Source organism: Neophocaena asiaeorientalis, unplaced genomic scaffold, assembly GCF_003031525.2.
Source record: "Neophocaena asiaeorientalis asiaeorientalis breed wild unplaced genomic scaffold, Neophocaena_asiaeorientalis_V1.1 scaffold138, whole genome shotgun sequence".
NCBI lineage: Eukaryota > Metazoa > Chordata > Mammalia > Artiodactyla > Phocoenidae > Neophocaena > Neophocaena asiaeorientalis.
In genome coordinates this window covers 4739514-4763311 of record NW_020172632.1, presented here as the reverse complement: position 1 = coordinate 4763311, position 23798 = coordinate 4739514, and the positions used below count along the sequence as shown (strand labels likewise).

The window sequence follows — 23798 nt, the reverse complement described above, 5'->3', positions numbered from 1 at the left end:
CCCTAACATCAAGAATCTTAACATTTACTTAATGGTAAACAATGCTAAATAAGAAAATTTAAATAATAATAAATGACTTTAATAACAACACAGCACAAGAGACACAGGTACTACGTGATTAATCTGTCAGATAAAATTAACAGATAAGTGTACCTGAATAAGTACTGTAAAAGTTCAAGAAATGGGAACTTCCCTGGTGGTCCAGTGGCTAAGACTCCACACTCCCAATGCAGGGGGCCTGGGTTCGATCCTCGGTCAGGGAACTAGATCCCACATGCTGCAACTAAGAGTCTGCATGCCACAGCTAAAGATCCCTTGTGCCACAACTAAGACCCACGCAGCCAAATAAATAAATAAAATAAATATTTTAAAAATTCAAGAAATGGACCAGATCACGAGTCTGGATGGTCACGAAAGGCATTATTTATGGATTTGAGCTGAGTCTGGAAGGACAGATAAAATTTTAACAGATATCCCAGAGAGGAAGATGCTGAAGTGAAATTTCAAACAGGGACAGACATGCAAGGAGTGATCTAGGAATGGGCAATTATTGAGGGATCAGTGAAATTGGAGCAAGGATTTATTTACATGGGTAACAGCAGGACACAGCTGGAAACGCAGACAGGCATCATATTATGGAAGCCCTGGAATGTCAGTCTGAGAAGGATATTGTTTATACTTTAAGCAATGGGAAGAACTATAGCATAATGGATAAGAACACGAACTCTAGGACTCGACTGTCCAAGTTCTAATCCTAGTTCCTAATTCACTTACTAACTATATGACTTTGGGGAAGTTAATCAATTTACCTGAGACTTAGTTTTCATCTATAAAACTGAGTAATAATAGTACATACCGAAAGATTAAATAAATTTACATAGGTAACACATTTAACACACTGCCTGGTACATGATAAGTGCTTCATAAGCAATTATTTAAGTTTTTAAGCCCTGGAGTTGATCATTTTATTATAAAATAAATAACCTGAGGGGACCTTGAAGATGGCGGAAGAGTAAGACGCAGACATCACCTTCCTCCCCACGGAGACACCAGAAATACATCTACACGTGGAACAACTCCTACTGAAAACCTACTGAAGATCCATTGTAAAGCAATTATACCCCAATAAAGATGCTTAAAAAATAAAAAATAAATAAAAATTAAAAAAAATAAAATAAATAACCTAACAACAGTGATTACACAGGCTAGTTTTCAGCCTCCCTTCCACTAATATTTATTGAGCACCTATTATGTGTAGACACTATGCTTGGTGCTGGAACACTACTTGAATATACATTTCTTCAATGTACCATGCCCTTTCCCTCTTCAAGACCTTTTATCTGTCTCCCCCTCCTTAACAAAATAACTGCATCTTTTAGCTCTTAGCTCAAAAAAAAGACAAGAAGTCTTCCCTGAACCCCTAAAAAAAGTGATCTCCCCTTATAATCTCTCACAGCACCTCCACTTTTCCTTTTATAATAATTATCACAATCTATAAACATACATTGGTGTGATTATTTGATTAATGTCAATCTCTCCCACCAGACTGTAGACACCACAAAGACACCCACTAGACTGTGTTCACCATGTGATTCCCACAGAACCTGATGTGGTACCTATTCAGTAAACACCTGTGGAATGAATAAATGAATAGTATAAACAGTTAGTGTTTATACTCTGTTTACACTCAAGAAGTTGTGTTAAACTTCAATTATAATTATTGATTATGATTGATAATTATTGATTACCTAAAACAGATGCTTTTAGGTAAACAGTTAGTGGGGAAGAAAATATTCACAATGCCTCAAAATATCATTTTACAGATGACTTATTAATTCCAAAGGAGAAGATGTATGTTTACAGTGAAGAGATGCAGTAATCACTACCTTAATCAAATGATCAAGCTCAGCATCACTAACAGTTTAACAAGCTGACAATATGTATCTCCTGATGTGATGCAATAAATTTAAAACATCACCCACAGTTATTCTTCTCCAAATTGTTTAATCTGAATTGAATCATGAACAATTACAAATCTAGAATGTGAGGCATTCTGTAAGACAGCTGTCCTGGACTCTTCAAAAAATTCAGTGTTATGAAAAACAAGATCATTCTGAATTGAGAGAGACTAAAGAGATTAAACAACTGCTATGCATAAACACTAACTGGATCCTAGATCAAGAAAAATACACAAATAGGGACTCCCTGGCGTCACAGTGGTTAAGAATCCGCCTGCCAATGCAGGGGACACGGGTTTGAGCCCTGGTCCAGGAAGACCCCACATGCCACGGAGCAACTAAGCCCGTGTGCCACAACTACTGAGCCTGTGCTCTAGAGCCCGCAAGACACACCTGCTGAGCCCGCGCACCTAGAGTGCGTGCTCCACAACAAGAGAAGCCACCACAATGAGAAGCCCGCGCACCACAACAAAGAGTTGTCCCTGCTCGCTGCAACTAGAGAAAGCCCGCGCGCAGCAACGAAGACGCAGCGCAGCCAAAAATAAACAAATTAATTTTAAAAAAAAAGAAAATACACAAATACCCATACACAGCAAAAAAAAAAAAAAAAAAAAAAAGACATTTAAGGAATAATCAGGGGAATTTGGACTATACATTAGTATTACAATGAATTAATAATCATTTTTTTGGATGTGATAATGGTATTTAAATTTTGTATGCGAATGTCCTTACTCATAGGAGATGCCTGCTGAACTATTTAGGGAATAAGTGTTATGTTATCCGTAACTAACTTTCAAATAATAACTTTCAAATAATTCAGGAAAAAAGTATGTGAGTGTGAGTGAGTGGCAAGGGTGGAGGAGGCGAGGAGAGAGGTGCTCTAGAAAGAGACAAAATGGCAAAAATTGATGAATCTGGTGAAGGATATATGGGTCTTCACTGTACTATTCTTTCAACTTTTCTATAGGCTTGAAATTTTTTAAAAGAAAAGGTAAAAAGTGTACTGAGCATGTGGTGGGAAGCATTCCTTCCCACTTTGAATACAGAAATTCTAGACAAAACAGATTATTTTTGAAGAGTTTATACAGTGAAATTCAAAAACAAGAAAGAGAAATATGCCATTAACCAAGAAGAAATCAAGCCACAGCGATGAGTGAGAACTGAAGTGTGGCAGTTCACAGAGGTTACAGAACTAGACAGCAACCTTCAGACCTGGGATTTGAAAGCTAGCAGGTAGGATGGGAAGTATGTGCTATAAACTTCTAGAAGTTTCTGCATTACAGAAGGCCAGACTGGGCTCTCTGCATAAAGCCAGGAGCTGGAGAAAAAACTGCCCCAAGTGGCCCCAAGACTCAGCAATGGTGCAGGATGGAATAGTGCGCCAATAAAATCAACTTTCAGAAATCAGAATTCCTAGCCTGTTCCTCCCTCAGGATTGGTAATGAAACTAAGTCTTCCCATTCATGAACATAACATGGTTTATCTCCTCTTCCTCAGCTCTCCTCTTCCTGTGACTTGCAATAATGTTTTTAATTTTAAGAAGTCATTGAATATGGGATAGTGGGGAGAGAAGAATGCGTGTGACTGTAAAGGAGTAGCACAGGGGATATATCCATGGTGATAGAATCGTGCTGTATCTTAAATTGTAATGGTGGTTACATAAATCTACCTGTGATAAATGGGAGAGAACTACATACAAACATGAATATGCTCAAAGCAGCATTATTCATAACAGCTAAAAGGTAGAAACAACCCAAATATCTATCAACTGATGAATGGACAAATAAAATATTAATTTCCTGAGTTTTATATTTTCTCGAGTTATGTAAGATGTAATGAATGAGAAAAACTGTGTAAATGAAACTTTCTACAGTATTTTTGCAACTTCCTGTGAGTCTATATTTACTTCAAAATAAAAAGTTGAAAAAATTAAAATAAAAGGGAAAAATTATTAAAAATTCAATAAACAGGGAGCAGATGAAGAGAGCATCTGTGTAAGGAGGGAGTCAGAGCCCAAGTGTGGTGAAGCAGATGTCCTTGCGTAGGGGTGGCCCGGCATAATGTGTCAGAGCCCCAGGGGGAAGGAAACTGCCTACACAGGACAGCCCAGCGTGGGGTGTTAGAGCCCAACAGAGGTAAGGAAGGCATCCACATGAAGGGGATGGTCTGGCAGACAGAGAGCACAAGTGGGTAAGGTGGCTTCATATGCAGGAGGGGTGAGGAGGAGATATAAGAGGGCAGTCCAGGGTGGCGGGTCAGAGCCTGAGCAGGATTAGAAGGACCAAGGGGAGAAGAGAGTGATAGGACATGGGTTACATGTAGAAAGATGGATCAAGTAAGTGACTACATGAAGGGCAATGGGAGCAAGGTTTCTCACTGTTGGAGAAGGGGTTAAAATGCAGAAAAAGAGAAAACTGGAAAGAACCCTGCAGTGTTGGTTTGGAATCTGGGGTTATCAGTTTGAACTCATGGACTTCAATAAACATACTTATAGCAATAAACATAGTTTTGTGTTCAATGAACATAGCAATAAACATATTATAGATGTAAAAGTGTGTGTGTGTGTGTACACATATATTCTCTAGTGCTATACACAAAGATCTTGGAGCAGCAAATCCTCAGCTCAATTCCATGTAGCAATGAGCATACCTAGCACCAGATTTGATTTATAAATATTGTTATTTAAAGGAACAAGGGCTCCATGGAAAAATGGCTGATTCCAAAGCTGGAGTAGAAAAAATACAAGAACTTTGATGAGGATGGAGGGAAACATGAACCATCGCACATTGCTGGGAAGAAAGTAAAATGGTGTGGCAACCCTGGAAAACAGTTTGGCAGTTCCTCAAAAAGTTAAAAAGAGTTACCACATGGCATAGCTATTCCACTCCTAGGCTTATACCCAAGAGAAATAAAAACATATATTCACACAAAAACTTATCCGTGAATGCTCATAGCAGCATTATTCATAACACCAAGAGATGAAAATGACACAAAGATCTATCAACTGATAAATGGATAAATAAAATGTGGCATTATACATTGACAAAATATAATATTATATGATAATTAAAATAAAGTACTGCTGTATGCTACATCATGGATGAATCTTGAAAATATGGTAACTGAAAGAAGCAGACACAAAAAGCTACAGATTACATGATTCCATTTATATGAAATGTCCAAAACAGGCACAGAAACAGAAAGTAAATTAGTAGGTTGCCAGCAGCTGGGAGGAACTGGAGGGAAATGGCGAGTAACTGCTAACAGATGAAAGATTTCTCTTTGGGGTGAAAAATGTTCTGGAATTAGACAGTGGTGATGATTGCAAGGCTCTATAAATATATAAAAACCACTGAACTATACACTTTAAAAGGGTGAATTTTATGGTATGGTGTGTGAATTACATTTCAATTAAAAAAAAAAAGGAAACGTCCAAGAATGATGGGGACATGTCAAAAGGACAAAGAAACCAGCTTGAAGGAGCTTCCACAGACCAAATCAGAGACAATTTGAGTATCAAAATAAATAATGGTAGCAACAGATTATAACCCACTGGATAAAACAGAAAGCCATGAGTCTTTACAACATAAATGAATGAATTCCAAGTGTAATGAGGAATGGGATATTTACATAGTCTCAAAGTTCCTCTCCACAAAAATACTTACTAATTACAAAAAAAAAAAAGAGTAACTTCAGAGGCAAATCCTGGCAGATGCCACCTTACACAAGTGATCAAAGTGAACACCATCAGTAATAGGACAAACAAAAATCCATGCTCCCTGACAGATTGCAATGAGGAGGACACAGCAATGCCCATACTAGGGGAGGCTGTGGGAGGACTGGGGGGCGGCAGGGACAGGAGGTGTATAGAAACTCCCTGTACTTTTTGCTCAATTTTTCTCTGAACCTAAAACTGCTCTAAAAAAAATAAAGTCTATTGAAGAGAGAGAGATCAAGATGGTAGAGTAGGAGAACAGTGGAACTTGCCTCCCCACACAAACACATCAAAAATACATCTGCATGTGGAATAATTCTCACTGAAAACTCAATGGAGACTGGCAGAAAGACCCTTATACAACCAAGGCTGTAAGAAAGATCCATGTGGAATCAGGCAGGAAGGGAAGAAAAGTGATCAGGTTGGGACCTATGCCCCTGGGAGGGGACTCAGAAGAGGAGGGGGATTTCATGGGTGGAGAACCTCCCTGGGGAGTGAGTGGTTTGAGCCACATATTGGGAGCCCCAGCCCTGGGGTCCAACACCAGGAAGACAAGTCCCCTTGGCTGGCTGGAGGGCTGGTGGGACTAACAGGAGGGCTGTGGGAAGCCCAAGATGAGCGTACACACCCTTGTTTACTCCCAAAACAGAGTGGGTAGGGTGGATTGAAACTGCATGGAACATTGGCTGGTCTCCCAACTAAATGCAACATGTGATTCTAAACTCGGTGCTCTTGACATAAAGGACATTATTTGTACATCTGGCAAAACTTGAATAAGGTCTGATAATTAGATGGTGGTAATGCATCAATGCTCATTCCCTGATTTGATGGCTGTATTGTGGTTATGTGGGAGAATGTCCTTTTTTGTAGGAAACACAGTTTCAAAGGTGGTAGGGGATGCAGCTAGCAACTTACTCTCAAATGGTTCAGAGAAAAAAGACCTCTGTAACTATACTTGCAAACTGTCTATAAACTTGAGATAGTTTTTTAAAAAAACATTAAATGCACAAACACTATCATATTTTTAATTTCCAGGGTACTTTCTCTTTCTGATCCTTTTTATGACATCTTGAGCTTATTTCACTGATATAATTTTTTTCTTACCATTCTAATTACCTATAATTTAGTCTGTTTTTTTTTTTTCCCCAAACCTCCTTCTGTTTTCAATATTATTTCCTCCAAGTTCCTGTTTTGTGTTTTGATCTCTGTCTTCACACTGGACGCTTTCCCCAAATGCCTAACATTGAACAAATGAAGTACTAAAAGCCAACTGGAAGCTCTGCATGTGTGGCTTCTCAACTGGGAGGCTTCCACTGCATGGTGATTGGGTGGGAACACAGCTATTTCATTGGGAGACCTCCAAATGTCAGTATATGTAGGTCTTTTCTTTGGACTCCAGAAAAGAGTCTTATAATCTCCTGTAAGGGGGTGTAGAGATGTAACACCAGAGATGTAATCACCATCTGAAAGAAGAGTAGAGGAAGGGGTGAGGGGAAGGATCTCACTTTGATATATAGGATTTCCCCTTATCCTCCTGCTTTTACTTTGGTGCCTCATCCCTTGGTATCTGTTATGTCTAATGTCCCCAAGTGTTGCTCCTCTTTAGTTTCATTTTCCAAGAAAAACCTGTGGTCTCCCAAGGACATGGGAGAGGAGCAGTCTTCTCACTGTAAAAGTTGGACCGCTCCAAGAATTTTTTTTTCTTAATTTACTCATTTGGTTGCACTGGATCTTAGTTGCAGCAGGCGGGCTCCTTAGTTGCAGCTTGCAGGCTTCTTAGTGGTGGCTCACCGGCTCCTTAGTTGCAGCACGTGGGTTCCTTAGTTGCGGCATGCGAACTCTTAGTTGCAGCATGCATGCAGGATCTAGTTCCCTGACCAGGGATCGAACCCAGGCCCCCTGCATTGGGAGCACGGAGTCTTATCCACTGTGCCACCAGGGAAGTTCCCTCTCAGAGGATTTAAATCTTATGTCAGGATTCTTTACCTGCCTTAGAGAAGCATTCAACTCTTATTCAAAATAGAAGTCACTAAATATCATATATATACACTTGACCCTTGAACAACATGGGTTTGAACTGCATGGGTCTATCTATATATGGATTTTTTCCATAGTAAATATTACAGTACTACATGGTCCACAGTTGGTTGAATCTATGGATGCAGAACCTCGGATATGGAAGAACCACGTATATGGAGGGCAGATTATAAGTGATATGCAGATTTTCCACTGCACAGGGTAGTCAGTGCCCCTAACCTGCACGTTGTTCAAGGGTCAGTGGTACATCTCAAAGAGGAATATAATTACTTAATCCAATACAGTTTCTTCCTGAGAATCTCTTCTTTTTTATTCTACTGACCAGAGTCCTTTTAGACACTGTCTTGAATCTCAGTCTTAAGGGTGACTTTTACAGCACTTATCTGATTGTTCCTTGTATATCTCCTTCACTGTTACGTCCTCTTTATATCATATACTACTTATAATGAACATGTGTGCATTCATGCATAAAACATTATTGAGCAACTACTATGTACCACGTACTGTCTTAGTCATTACTTTACAATGACAACTAAGACAATGTCTTTGACCTAAAGGTGCCCAATGTTTCATAGAAGATGGATGAGTAAACTTAAAATATGAAACACTGTGGTATGTACTAAATGATATATGCACTGGGTACTACGGAGCCAAAGAAGAAGTAAATCCAAATGAGACTGAGGCAGGAGTATATTATTTGGGGTAGGGTGGACTACTGTAACAAATACTCCAATAATTATTATTTATTATTACTGATAGTCTTTGCAGTGGGTTGAAAACTTCCTAAAGAGGAGACGCCTGAAGAATAAGATTTTGCCAGATGAAGGCAGACAAAGGCACTCCCTCTCACACTCACATGTGAGAAAGCTAGGAGATGAGAAATACCTTGCCAACTGCAAGCCCAGAAGTTCTGGTGAGGAAGGTACTACTGCTAAGGGCTTAGGAACTCAGTCTCTTGCCACACACTGTAAGACCCAGGCCTCTATCCTCGAAGCTTACGTGGAAAATCAGAGAACTCAGCAGAGCATGCAACACTCCATGAGTGAATGGCATAATCAGTTTCTGAAACCAATCTCACTCACACACCCTCCCCTCCCACCACCATTTTCTACCCCTTAAATAATCATAATACTTGAAAGAAAGCAAAGAAGATTCCTAGTCAGGAAAAAGTCAATGATTAAGGAGTCTTGCTCTACAAGAATTAATAAAATACTTCCAATTTTCTGCTGGAAATGACTGCTCATCACAACTAGTCTAAACATACAAAATAAAACAATATAATTGAATCTGTATTTCTGATTCCTCACTCTAAAATAAGATTTCACTGCTTAGCTCTTGCGTGATTGACTAAGAAATATTAATGATATTAATTGGGTAAATATACCACTATTTTCTCCTAACAATATTGCTCAAGTCCATGTTCTTTTTCATGCTGAAATTACCTTTCTATGCTCAAGGTAGAAATTGACTCTAAAAGGGAAAAGCCAAGTACTAGTAGAGAAATTAGCATTTTGACATAAGTCAACAGGAATTTTAAAATATCCTTTTTTTCTGGACTTAAGTCAAATTTTTTTTAAAAAAACAATATTCCTGATTTAATAAGGAACAATGTTATAAACGAAGCAAGCAGCATATATATACGTGAGCATTATTTTCTATAGATCTGTTTTCTCAAGTTCAATCTCTCTTAAGAGAAACAAGATCATTGGTTTTCTTACCTTTTTTCCCTTACACACGTGATAAGGAACAGACTTCTCTGTGCTTACTCATGATGCTTGCTGCACCACCAGCCAGTCCTGCTGTTTCAGTATGCTCTGTTTGATGCTAAAGAAAAAACACATTGCTCATTACATTTCCTAAAGCAATAAGCCCTGATGTTCTTCATATCAACCTATCATAGCTAGATAAATAAAAGCTATGGGACTTAAACAATAAATTACAATTATACCTTCAGATTCAAAGACCTGGCCAGCATGGAATGCAGTAGCAAACACATTATATTGTCTAAGAAGGCCCAAATTTAAACATTTCAATGAACAGTTAAGAATTTCTGCACACTTCTTATTTTCAATGAGTAATACAAAGTGAAAGATCAAAGGCAGAGAGAGGCACTTTCTATCCAATGACTCTGTTAATTCATAAAAATACTACTTATTTATATTTCAATAGGCCCTCCAAGAATCCAAAGCTAACAAAATTGCTCCTTCACAAGAATGGCCTCTGTTAGTGTGATTTTGTTTTTCTATACATACAGAATTCTTAAATTGAGATTCAAAAGATTCCTGCTGGGACTTTTTATTGCCAAACAACTGTTTTTCCTCCAAATGGAGTCCCTTATGATTTCAGCCCTCCTCCACTGCTTAGAAGCAATGGATTAGCAGTTGAAACTAATTAGAATAAAACTAAGTATCTCATATTATCTGTATAAAGTATCTAACCTACAATCACAGCATTTTCAAAACAGGAGAGTATCTCAGACATGATCTAATAAACATCACTTAATTTTTTTTTAAAGATTTGGTTTTTGATGTGGACCATTTTTAAAGTCTTTAATGAATTTGTTACAATATTGCTTCTGCTTAATGTTTCAGTTTTTTTTGGCCTGGGATCTTAGCTCCCCGACCAGGGATTGAACCTGCACCCCCTGCATTGGAAGGCAAAGTCCTAACCACTGGACCACCAGGGAAATCCAAACATCACTTAATTTTAAAGATAAACTGAGGCACTAAAAAAATATGTTTCCTGACATTATTACAAATGTAATTCTATCTGATGTGAAAATGATGTGCTTATTAAAATAATAAGCAAGTATTCTAAAAGGCTGGAAATTCAAGTTTTCAGAGAACAGTAAAAAATATGGAATGGAAATCACTGATGAAAGATTTTCCTGTCTTGAGAACCTGAAAAAATATGTACATGCTATATACTCTAAATGAGAAGTGCTGTTGATGCTAAGAAACAGACTTAACATCTATCAAATAAAGGACTAAATCATATCAGAAGTATGAAAGGGCTGTATGGGATAGAAATTCCAAGGTCAAAATGAGAATGAGGTCAAAGTAATACCTCTCATACCTAGCCAATTAAAGAGTTTTATAAACAAATAAAATAAACCCTATAAATTCAAATTCAAATTCTGAGTATGTGTGTCTATTTTACCGTGTGAGGCAAGTCCAATAATGTTATATAACTGTCTCAAAAATCATAGGTCTTCCTTCTGGAATTAGATCCCTTTGACCTTCTAGCCTCAGCTGGGAAAGTCTCAAACCTGGTTAACTCCAACTGTCTACCTACTCCATACATTCCCCTAAGCAGCTTAAATGTGGCTAAAGGAGAATCATACAAGACGGTGACTCCTCTCAAGTTCACATTTATGACTTCACACTACATTTTCCTTAGTTAATCTACTTTCAACCCTGTACCTCATCTTCACCTTCTGATATGCCTGGAATCCCTCAATTCAAAGCTTTCATAATCCATTTCTACCGGAAAATAACCCTCTAGTCTCCTGCAGGACAATGAGGAAAGTCACTTGACTACAAAAGATAAGGTAAAATACCTGCAAAATTAAACCACTCGTAGCAAACAATCTCCGTTTTCAACACCCCACCTCAACCAAGACTTTAGAGATCCCTAGAGCCTCCACATCACAAGACTCTAAGGTTCTGTGGGGGGTAAAGACTTCCTTCTCATCACGTCTCCCTCTGCAGGCAAGCACTTTACAGCTTCTTTGTTCTAAAACCTTTCTTTACTTTTTCTCTTTTTTATAGCTTATTTTTAAATTTTTTTAATTAAAAAATTGTTATACAATTTTTAAAGCTTACTTTCCATTTACAGTTATTACAAACTATCGGCTGTATTCCCTACGTTGTACAATACATCCTTGAGCCTACCTTACATCCAACAGTACGTACCTCCCACTCCCTGACCCCTATAGTTCCCCTGTCTCTCTCTCCACTGGTAACCACAAGTTTGTTCTCTATATCTGGGAATCTGCTTCTTTTTCGTTATATTTGCTAGTTTGCTGTATTTCTGAGATTCCACATATAAGTGATATCATATAATATCTGTATTTCTCTGACTGACTTATTTCACTTAGCATAACGCCCTCCAAGTCCATCTACGCTGCTGTAAATGGCAAAATTTCATTCTTTTTTATGGCTGAGTAGTATTCCATTGTATGTCTATACCACATCTTCTTTATGCATTCATCTATTGCTGGACACTTAGGTTGCTTCCATACCTTGGCAATTATAAATAACACTGCTGTGAACACTGGGGAGCATGTATCTTTTCAAATTAGTGTTTTTGGCTTTTTCAGATATATAACTAGGAGAACTGCTGAGTCATACAAGTTTTATTTTTAGTTCTTTGAGAAATCTCCATGCTATTTTCCACAGTGGCTGCACCAATTTACATTCCCACCAACAGTGTAGGAGGGTTCCTTTTTCTCTACACCCTCTCCAACACATATTATTTGTGTTCTTTTCAATGATAGCCATTCTGACAAGTGTGAGGTGATATCACATTATGGTTTTGATTTGCATTTCTCTGATGATTAGTGATGCTGAGAATCTTTTCATGTGCCTGTTGGCCATCTGTATTTCCACTTTGGAAAATGTCTATTCAATTCTTCTGCCCATTTTTTAATCAGGTTGTTTGTCTTTCTGCTGTTGAGTTGTATGAGCTGTTTATATTTCTCCCATTCAGTAGGCTGTCTTTTCATTTTGTTGGTGGTTTCCCTTGCTGTGCCAAAGCTTTTAAGTTTAATTAGATCCCATTTGTTTACTTTTGTTTCCTTTACTTGAGGAGACATCCAAAAAAAATATTGCTGTGATTTATGTCCAAGAGTGTTCTGCCTATGTTTTTCTCTAGGAGTTATATAGTAACCAGTCTTGCATTTAGGTCTTTAATCCATTTTAAATTTATTTTTGTATATGGTGTTAGTGAATGTTCTAATTTCATTATTTTACATGTAGCTGTCCAGTATTCCCAGCACCATTTATTGAAGAGACTGTCTTTTCCACTGTGCATTCTTGCCTCCTCTGTCATAGATTAACTGACCATAACTGCATGGGTTTATTCCTGGGCTATCCATCTTGTTCCACTGATCTATAGGTCTGTTTTTGTGCCAGTGCCTACTGTTTTGATTACTGTAGCTTTGTAGTATATAGTCTGAAGTCAGGGAGGCTGATTCCTCCGGCTTCATTCTTCTTTCTCAAGATTGTTTGACTATTTCAAGAAGTATTCTTTTGTGTTTCCATACAAATTTTTAAATTATTTGTTTTACTTCTGTGAAAACTGCCATTGGTATTTTGATAGGGATTGCACTGAACCTGTAGATTGCCTTGGGTGGTATGATCATTGTAACAATGTTGATTCTTCCAATCCCAGAACACAATATATCTTTCCATCTGTTTATGCTGTCTTCAATTTCTTTCATCAGCACCGTAATAGTTTTTGGAGTACAGGTCTTTTTCCTTCCTTAGGGAGGTTTATTCCTAGGTATTTTATTCTCTTTGATGTGATGATAAATGGGATTGTTTCCTTAATTTTTCTTTCTGCTATTTTGCTGTTAGTGTATAGAAATGCATCAGATTTCTGTGTATTAATTTTGCATCCTGCAACTTTACTGAATTCATTCATCAACTCTAGTAGTTTTCTGGTGGTGTTTTTAGGATTTTCTATGTATAGTATCATGTCATCTGAGAACAGTGGCAGTTTTATGTCTTTCTTTCCATTTTCTATTCCTTTTACTTCTTTTTCTTCTCTGATTGCTGTGGGTAGGACTTCCAAAACTATGTTGAATAAGAGTGGCGAGACTGGGCATCCTCATCTTGTTTCTGACCTTAGAGGAAATGCTTTCAGCTTTTCACCATTCAGTATAATGTTAGCTGTGGGTTTGTCATATATTGACTTATTATGTTGAAATATGTTCCCTCTGTGCCTGTTTCTGGAGAGTTTTTATCACAAATGAATGTTGAATTTTATCAAAAGCTTGTTCTGTGTCTACTGAAATGATTATATGCTTTTTATTCTTCAATTTGTTAATGTGTTGTATTACACCAACTGATTTTCAGATATTAAAAAATCCTTGCATCACTAGGATAAATCCCACTTGATCATGGTGTATGATCCTTTTAATGTATTGTTGGATTTGGTTTGCCAGCATTTTGTTGAGGATTTTTGCATCTATGTTCATCATAGTGATATTGGCCTGTAATTTTCTTTTTTTCTTATATCTTTGTCTGGTTTTGGTATCAGGGTGATGGTAAACTCATAGAATGAGTTTGCAAGGGTTCCTTCCTCTGCACTTTTTTGGAATAGTTTCAGAAGGAGAGATGTCAATTCTTCTCTAAATGTTTGGTAGAATTCACCTGTGAAGCCATCTGGTTCTGGACTTTTGTTTGTTGGGAGTTTTAAAATTACTGATCCAATTTCAGTACTGGCAATTGGTCTGTTCATATTTTCTATTTCTTCCTGGTTCAGTCTTGGGAGATTGTACCTTTCTAAGAATTTGTCCATTTCTTCTAGGTTGTCCACTTTATTGGCATATAGTTGTTCACAGTAGTCTCTTATGATCCTTTGTATTTCTGTGGTGTCGGTTGTAACTTCTCCTTTTTCATTTCTGATTTTATTGATTTGGGCCCTCTCCCTTTTTTTTTCTGGCTGCGTCTGGCTAAAGGTTTATCAATTCTGTTTATCTTTTCAAAGAACCAGCTTTTAGTTTCAGTGATCTTTTCTAGTGTTTTCTTAGTCTCTATTTCATTTATTTCTGTTCTGATCTTGATGATTTCTTTCATTCTACTAACTTCAGGTTCTGTTTATTCTTCTTTCTCTAGTTGCTTTAGGTGTAATGTTATGTCGTTTATTTGAGATTTTTTTCTTGTTTCCTGAGGTAAGCTTGTATAACTATAAACTTCTTTCTTAGAACTGCTTTTGCTGTGTCCCATAGGTTTTGGGTCACTGTGTTTTCATCTGTCCCTAGGTATTTTTTGATTTCCTCTTTGATTTCTTCAGTGATCCACTGGTTGTTTAGTAGCATATTGTTTAGCCGCCATGTGTTTGCATTTTTTACAGTTTTTTTCTTGTAGTTGATTTCTAGTCTCAGAGCACTCTGGTCAGAAGAGGTGCTTGATATGATTTCAATTTCCTTAAATTGACCAAGGTTTATTTTATGGCCTAGCATGTGATCTATCCTGCAGAATGTTCCATGTGCACTTGAAAAGAATGTGTATTCTGCTGCTTTCAGATGGAATCCTCTATACATATCAATTAAGTCCATTCGGTTTAATGTGTCATTTTAAGGCCTGTGTTTCCCTACTGATTTTCTGTCTGGATGATCTATCAACTGATGTAAGTGGGATCTTAAAGTTTCCCACTATTATTGTGTCACTGTCAATTTCCCCTTTTATGTCTGTTAACATTTGCTTTATATATTGAGGTGCTCCCTATGTTGGGTACATATATATTTACAATTGTTATATCTTCTTCTTGGATTGACCCCTTGATAATTATGAAGTGTCCTTCTTTGTCTCTTGCAATAGTCTTCATTTTAAAGTCTCTTGTCTGACATAAGTATTGCTACTCCAGCCTTCTTCTGATTTCCATTGGCATGGAACACCTTTTTCCATCCCCTCACTTTCAGTCTGTATGGGGCTCTTGATCTGAAAGGAGTCTCTTGTAGGCAGCATATATGAGTCCTGTTTTTGTATCCATTCAGCCAGCCTATGTATTTTGGTTGGAGCATTTAGTCCATTTATATTTAAGGTAATTATCAATATGTACGTTCTTGTTGCCATTTTGTTGTTTTGGATTCGTTTTTGGATTTATTCACTTTCTTCTTCTCTTCTCTTGTGATTTGATAACTATCTTTAGTGTTATGTTTGAATTCCTTTTTCTTTTTTGTGTGTGTATCTATTATAGATTTTTGGTTTATGGTTACCATGATGTTTTTGTATAGCAGTCTATATATACATGCTTGTTTTAAGCTGCTGATCTCTTAATTTCAAATGCACTGTAAAAACTGTGCATTTGTATTTTTCTCCCTTCACAATTACTGTTTTTGATATCATGGTTTACATCTAATTGATTTGTGTATACCTTAACTGCTTACTGAGGATATACATGATTTTACTACTTTTGTCTTTTAACCTCCTGACTAGCTTTGTGTGTGGATGATATACTACCTTTACTGTATGTTTGCCTTTGCTGGTAAGTTTTTTCATTTTGTAATTTTCTTGTTTCTAATTATATCCTTTTCTTTTTTGCCTAGAGAAGTCTCTTTAACATTTGTTGTAAAGCTGGTTTGGTGGTACTGAACTCTTTTAGCTTTTGCTTGCCTGTAAAGCCTTTGATCTCTCTGGGTAGAGTATTATTGATTTTAAGCTTTTCCATTTCATCACTTTGAATATATTGTGCCACTCCCCTCTGGCCTACAGAGTTTCTGCTGAAACTGATAGCCTTATTGGGAGTTCCCTCGTATGTTATTTGTTGCTTTTCTCTTGCTGCTTTTAATATTCTCTCTTTATCTTTGTCCTTTTAATTACAATGTGTCTTGGTGTGTTCCTCTTTGGGTTCATCCTGTATGGGACCCTGTGCTTCTTGGACTTAGGTGACTGTTTCCTTTCCCAGGTTAGGGAAGTTTTCAACTACTATGTTTTCAGATATGTTCTCAGGCCTCTTCTCTCTCTCTTCTCCTTCTGGGATCCCTATAATGCAAATATTAGTGCACTGACTTTTGGCATCATGGAATTGCTTTTTTGGAAGGAACAAAAGAAATTCAGTAAATGGATAGATATACAACATAAAATACAGTATAAAATGCCTTAAATACAGTTCAAGATACATAGAAAAAAAGAACTCCTTCAATATTCTGCTCAATGTCACCTCCCAATGTGAAATTAACAATCACTATGTTCTCTATGTTCTCACAGTACATTTATATCAACAACACTTTTCAGATTACATGGTAGCTTCTCCCTTTATAAATCTGTTGCACGCCGCTAAATAATACACCACGCAAGGCAGGAAACCCTTTTTATTCATCCCTTTATCCCAATACCTCAGCACAGTGCTTGTCATATAGTAGGTATTAAGAATACATGGGATGATTTCATTAAGTATAGCATATAACACACTCCCATGGCAAGGATTCCAAATAAATAGCTTCTAATTTTATCCCCCTCCTTTTATTTCTACTACATCTGCCTTAGTTTAGGCTCTCATTAGTTATCTCCCAGATTGGTTCAATATAGTTTCCAAACTAATGTCACTGTCTCCTTTGGTCTAGAAAATATATCCTTTCGTAGGCTTACCAAAATAGCTTTCTAAAAGAAAATCAGATCATGTTATTCTTCTGCTTAAAAATCCTTAAATAGCTCCCCATCTCACCTATTTAATGGACATATCTCTGGAGGTCACAATGATGGGTCGTCATTTGCTACTACATATACTACCCAGACTGACTGTGCTTTCCTAGCTAACTAAATGGATCCCTTTCCTCCTTTCCCCCAAGAATGAAGTGTAGTTTTTTAGCATGGCATAGAGATCCCTTCAGAACTTGTTTTCCAACCTGTTCTCCCACTACTTTCTAAAGCTCCAATCATACCAAACTACTAATATTTCTTGTGAGATGCTCTGCCATGCTTCTCTATCATTGCATGTTCTGTACCTATGTTGAACTACTTTTTATTTGCCTAACTTGCATTACCAAGGTTCAACTCATTCTCACCTCAACCTCGGAAGCCTTCCTCAATTCTCTACAGACTGTTTTAAAAGAGTCATGTTTTATGTTCCTGTCATGCATCTCTCTACTAATGGCAGCAGAGACCAAATGAATTTACATTATGGGTAATCCTGTTTGTCTTCCCCATTGGACCGTGAGTTCACTGAGATCAGGGCTATGCCTTCATGCTCTTTAACCCAGGGTATAGCACATAGTGTTCAACAAATGTCTCATGAAGTAGTAAATTGAATGAAACTAATAAAGTTCATACTTAAGTAATCAACCTCATGATGAAGATTTCTTCTTCCCTAAGAAATAAATATTTGTGAACGTGTGTGTGTTGTAGGAGAGAAGGACAGTAAGCAAATACGAGAGAGAAACAAAAAACAGAAATTTTCTAGTAGAAGAGAGAAAAAGTGACAAGGATTTAAATAATTGGGAAATGTTATCATTATTATTCAAATACAGGCCCTTTAAAATAATAATTACCCTTCTGGAGATTTATCTTAAGGAAACAATTAGATAAATACAAAAGATGTAAAACAAGTTAACTGTTAGATTGATGTTTAAAACAGTAAATAGTGAGAAAAATCTAAATGTCAAACGGAAGTATCAATTTACAAAATGGTACAAATGTAAGACTCCATGTTTACGGAAAGACTTAAAAGTCTTTAAAAATATATACACTAAAATATAATAGAGAGTCTCAATAGTGTTTGGGTGGTTTACATTTTAGTCAAGCTTGTCTATAGTACTAATTTTTCTTAGGAAGACTGTATATTATTTGTTAATAAAAGAAAAGAGAATTGAGCATCCATGAATTTCAATTAATAAAAACCCAAGCTACTTAAATTTTTACTTTCAAATATGAAAACTGAAAAAGGAAGGAAATAGGAAAGACAAGTATTTTAAAAAATTATCTCCCTGGAGTGTAAAAAGACAATTAAAATTTTAATTATAATATGGGGAATATGAAAGAAGAATCATCTAAAATTAAGAAACCAAGATATTCTTAAAAAATAAACCTATAAGGAAAAATGACAAGAATAAAGATGATATTTAAAATATAAGCAATTTATAGGAATCTCTGATGTGGGCTTGTTTACAATAGAAGACATTTATTAAGGTAATAATTTCCAAAATCCTGGCCACAGGTTTAAAAAAAGAAAAAGAATAAACTAGAAAATATTCTCAGTTAAATAATGTTTCCGGTCTTGTCTCTAATTAATACTATTCACCACAGAACAAATTCAGTATCTGCTCAGTAAACAAACTTCTTAATAGCATTTCCACCAAGAAGTATGACAAAGAGTTAAACTCAATATATACAAAATTGCTTCAAAATCCCAAAGTCCTCTTTCTTGGTTTCCTATCCTAGTCTGGGCAGGGCTCTCAAGGTAGGTAAGGCAGATTATATTTCCAAAGATGAGGAATTCCCTGGTGGTCCAGTGGTTAAGACTCCACGCTTTCACTGCCAAGGGCCTGTGTTCGATCCCTGGTCAGGGAACTAAGATCCCGCAAGCCATGTAGCACAGCCAAACAAACAAACAAAAAACCCCAAGATGTCTGCTGCAGTACCTCCCATCCCACATGATCTTCTTACAAGAGTGGTGAACTCTATGTCCCCTTCCTCTAAAGCTGGGCAAAACTTCACGACTACTTCAACTAATAGAGCACAACAGGAGGGACACAACTTCTAAAACTAGGTCATAAAAGGTAATAGACTTTCTGCCTGTTTCTCTTAGGACACTCACTCTTTGAATCCAGTTATCACGCCAGAAAGACCACAGGGAAAAGGCTACATGTAGGTGATTTGGCCCATGAACCTTCACATATGTTAATGAGCAAACCTCAAGATGACCCTAGCCCCAGCCACTGTGTGACTACAACTTCATGAAGACCCTAAGAGAGAACCTCTTAGCTAGTCCAGTCAACCCCTAGAACCACAAGAGAGAATTAAATTGTTGTTGTAAGCCACTATGTTTTGGTGTAAATTATTACATAACAATAGATATATGCAACAGTAGGCTAGTAATTTGATACTCTTCAACCCGATCTTATATAAATAGTCTAGAAAAAAGGGTAAGAACCAGAAGATGAACAGGCAAAAAAGAAGAACCCTGATGGCAGCTTCTCCTCTACTGACTTATTTAGCTCCAGTTCCAAATTTACATATCACACTCAATGAAACAGCCTTTGGGCTTCTTAGAGTACAGTTTAGGAAACATCTCATTATTCAAACAAGAAGCTAGGTGAGGGAGGGGGTCTTACCTCCTTCTCTAGAAGCTTACCAAAGTTTTCCCCCCAACATACAGTATTCTACTAATAAGAAAAGAGTTCCGGTAAATTCATTATTTCGTCTCATTAACTTCCCCGTGCCAATTTAGTACTCCTTATGGATTGGCACCCTGGGAATTCATCTATCTAGCCAGTTCCTTAATTAGTCTATGTATCATAATCCACCTGGCTCACCAATCCTAAAACTTAAGCACCATTCTAGATACTTCCTCTCCTTCTCCCCCACCTCTACATTCACTCTAACACCAAGTATTGCCAATCTTGCCTTTTAAATCTCTCATATCCATCCACTACTCTACATTCCCAGGCCATATCCCATACCACTGACATCTTTCTGTTGCCCAGATTTTTGCAAGAAAACTAACTGGTCTCCCTGCCCCCCATTTTGTGTCCATCTAGCCTATTCTCTACACAACCAAAAAACATTGTATATTATATTTTTCATTATATTGTTTTCATACTTAACACCATTATATTGTTTTCATACTTAACACCATTCAATGGTATCCTATTGCCCTTAGGATAAAGTCCATACTTCTATAACATAGCTTTGTTGATTTGGTTTCTGCTTACCTCTCTAGTATGAAACCTTGTCTTTATTCTCAAATTCTTGCTCTATGCACTGATCATCCTGATCAACTAAACTTTCAATTCTCAATATTGCCCATCTCCATTCCTCAAAACAGCCCTTCATGCTGATAAACACTACAATATGGATGAACCTTGAAAACATTATGCTAAGTGAAAGAAGCCAGTCACAAAAGACCACATATTGTATGGTTCTGTTTATATGAAACGTCCAGAATAGGCAAATCCTTAGAGACAGAAAGTAGATTAGTGGTTGCCAAGGGCCAGGGAGAAGAGGGAATAGGGAGTGAGTGCTAATGGATATGGTGTTTCTTTCTGGGGTGATGAAAATGTTCTGGAATTAGGCAGTGGTGATGGTTGCACAACTCTGTGAATATACTTGAATACCACTGAATATGTACTTTAAAAGAGACAATTTTATGATAGGTGAATTATATCTCAGTAAAACTACTGGGGAAAAAACAGTCCTTCACACATTATTATTTAGGCCTGGAATATTCTGCCCCCACCACTATTACTCGACTAATTCTTGCTTATCCTCCTTATCCGACCCTATACATCACATCTTCCTTGAAGCCCTTCTATTCTAGGTCTAGGACAGGTGCTCCTTCTTTCCATATATCTTTCATTTCCTCTATCACAGCACTTACCAGCTGAATTATGATCTTTTTTAACTGTTTGTCTCCTCTTTCCAGGGATGTTTTCCAGAAAAGAGACTACTTCTGACTTATTGATCACTATATCCCGTGTGTGTGTGTGTGTGCGCGTATGGCACAATGCTTGGCACAGAGTAAGTGCTCACTAACCACTTGTGATCCAAAGTAAAATAACTAAAAGACTAACTTTCAAAGTACTTCCACCTGCAAAATTTTTCCATAGGAAGGACCCCAAGAGCTGTGTTGAGACTGCTAAGGCTCTAATATACTTACTATTTCAAAGTTTATTAATGCCAACATAAAATTATTAGTTTGCATACTGAAGTTGAAACTTAAACTATGTTTTACCAGGGCTTTCTATTCTAATCACAACTTCAAACAGCTTCTATTAGTTTGATGACTCACCTTTAAAGAAAAAAAAAAAGGTGTGATTCAAGGGTATCTGTAAATACAATGGAATATCTAGAAAAATTGGGATTAGAATTTCAAATCAACAATTACCAATATGTAACAGACTTGCTTCTCTGATGTTTAATCCAAATGAACATTTTTATGAGCATCAGTGGAGTTTGGTGAAAGAACACTAGCACAGGACTCTGGCAAATCCAAGTTTGAATTCATGCTCTAGCATTTAACAGCTGTTGCTGCTTTGAAGAGGTTAATTAAATAAACCTTTCTGAGTCTCAGTTTCTTTATACTTTGTATGAACACTATACTTCCCAGGATAGTTTTAATAATGAAGAATGTATTTATATAAAGTGCCTTCCTTAGGTCTCACATTTAAGTGCTCAATAAGTGGTAGCCATTACTATTCATCATCAAAAAGCAATTTGTGTGGAAGAATTACAAAAGAAAAGCAGAATGTGATTTGAACCATAAAGCCAACCAGGGGACTGGTTTGTTTATACAATTAATAATCCATCAGGGCCACTGGTCTTAAGTAATCAATTCAAGTTTGAACAATGAAATGAAACACAAGAACAAAAAAGTAACCTGACTGTTCAACTTTCTGAAGAGGCTAAATATATCTGATCCTATAAAGCATGCTTTGAATACAAACAACCTCACTCACAGTGGCAGAAAAAAGAAATGAGATAATCTTTGAAAAGAGCTTTATTCCTGCAGATCAAGACCAAAGTACATTAAGAAAGCAAGATGTGGGAAGCTGACATTATTGCTACACCACATTCACAGAGGGTTTCAATTTCCAGGATATCAATCTGGCATCTTTCACAAACACTGAATTCTCAGTCAAGAGCTATTAGTACCAGGTAGTTGCTTTCTCCTAGTACACACTGAAGAAAAGCAGAGTTGAACAAATATTGGGAAAAGTGATAACAGATGTATCAAATATATGTATGCACTGAAACCTTTAGAACAGCAACTGATTCTGAGATTGGCACTAAAACAAATAACATGCGTAATTCTCAAGTCTAGAGTAATAAGACTCAAGACATAAAAACAAATTTGTGTACATATGGAATACTATTCAGATATACAACATTCCTAAAGTAGCAAATAGATTGTTTGTCCATGACTGGAACCACTAATTAACACTATGTTAGCCCAAGTCCTTATCTTTAATTTTTAGGTAGTAGATATCTATTGGATTATTTTCGCCAACAGAATTCTAGGATTGCCTGCCTCTTGCTCCATACACACACATAAATTTTTATTGCAAAATAAAACCATATTCTGGGGAACCAATCAACTTAACCAGTTTATTACCTAGTATCCTTATAACACTCCCCTTTTCCTTAAGTAAGCTCCAACTGGTTGCTTTAACTTGCAACAATAATCTTAACAAACATATCCCAACAGAATGATATAAATTGAGACTAATGACATGAAAATCAGAGTTTCAACCTTAATCGCATACCTAAAATTTCAAAGATCAGACACTAGCTCAGATATTCTGTGATCTACAGTAGATAATAAACAAGAGATAAATTCATTGGAGGGAGGGTCTTATTTTTCAGATCACTTTAGGTAGCAGATTGATTGGGAGATATAATTTGTACAGCACAAATTGTATGTACCAAAAGTAATAACAAGAGTTTGTGTAAAGCAGGGTTATGACTCACCATTAATCTAGTCACTACAAGTGATATATTGGTACAAACTACCAACTAATGAAAAACCAGCCAAAAATAAAATTGTGTACCTTAACACCTGCAGTAAAAATAGATATTGTGCTTGCTCCTGTCTTGACACCTTGGGGAGGTGGGGGGTGGGGGGCATTTAGAGCACTGCATCTTACTTTTACCAATGTCAAATTTAAGAAGAGCAAAACCTGAATTGTATCAGCCAAAGCTTGGGATAACTGAGTTGGATGAAACAAGTCCATGCTCAAATTACTTGTACTATGAACACTACAATGTTATTTATTAATAACAATCCAAAGAAAATCTCTAACTATAGGTGCTCTCACAGTTTTATCTTTGGCTCCCTTTTCTTCTAAAGTCTTCAACTACCATTTCCATGTGAATGACTCTCAGATTTCTCTAACCCTCACCTCTCACTCAAATTCCAGGGCCACAGCTTAACCTACCTGATATACAATACTTCTCCATTTGGATATTCCACTATACCTCGAATTTGAGACAGTTAACCCTTCACACTCGAAAGGACTATTTTCTGTTGGGTTTTTTTTTTGCGGGGGGGGGGCCACACTGTGTGGCATGCAGGATCTTAGTTCCCCGACCAGGGAGCAAACCTGTGTCCCCTGCACTGGGAGCACAGAGTCTTGACCACTGGACTGCCAGGGAAGTCCCAAGAGGACTATTTTCTCAAAAGAGTTGTCTACTCTCAATGTCTCC

At 37.0% G+C, this 23798-nt stretch overlaps 1 protein-coding gene across 1 annotated transcript in view; it reads right to left on the bottom strand.

The window, feature by feature from the left end:
• Nucleotides 1-23798, bottom strand: part of ZFYVE9 (zinc finger FYVE-type containing 9) — a 196940-nt gene that overhangs the window by 128091 nt on the left and 45051 nt on the right. Inside the window, exon 2 of the mRNA XM_024739235.1 lies at nucleotides 9429-9534. The gene's annotated coding sequence lies outside the window, so the exon portion shown is untranslated. The remainder of the gene's footprint in view (nucleotides 1-9428; nucleotides 9535-23798) is intronic.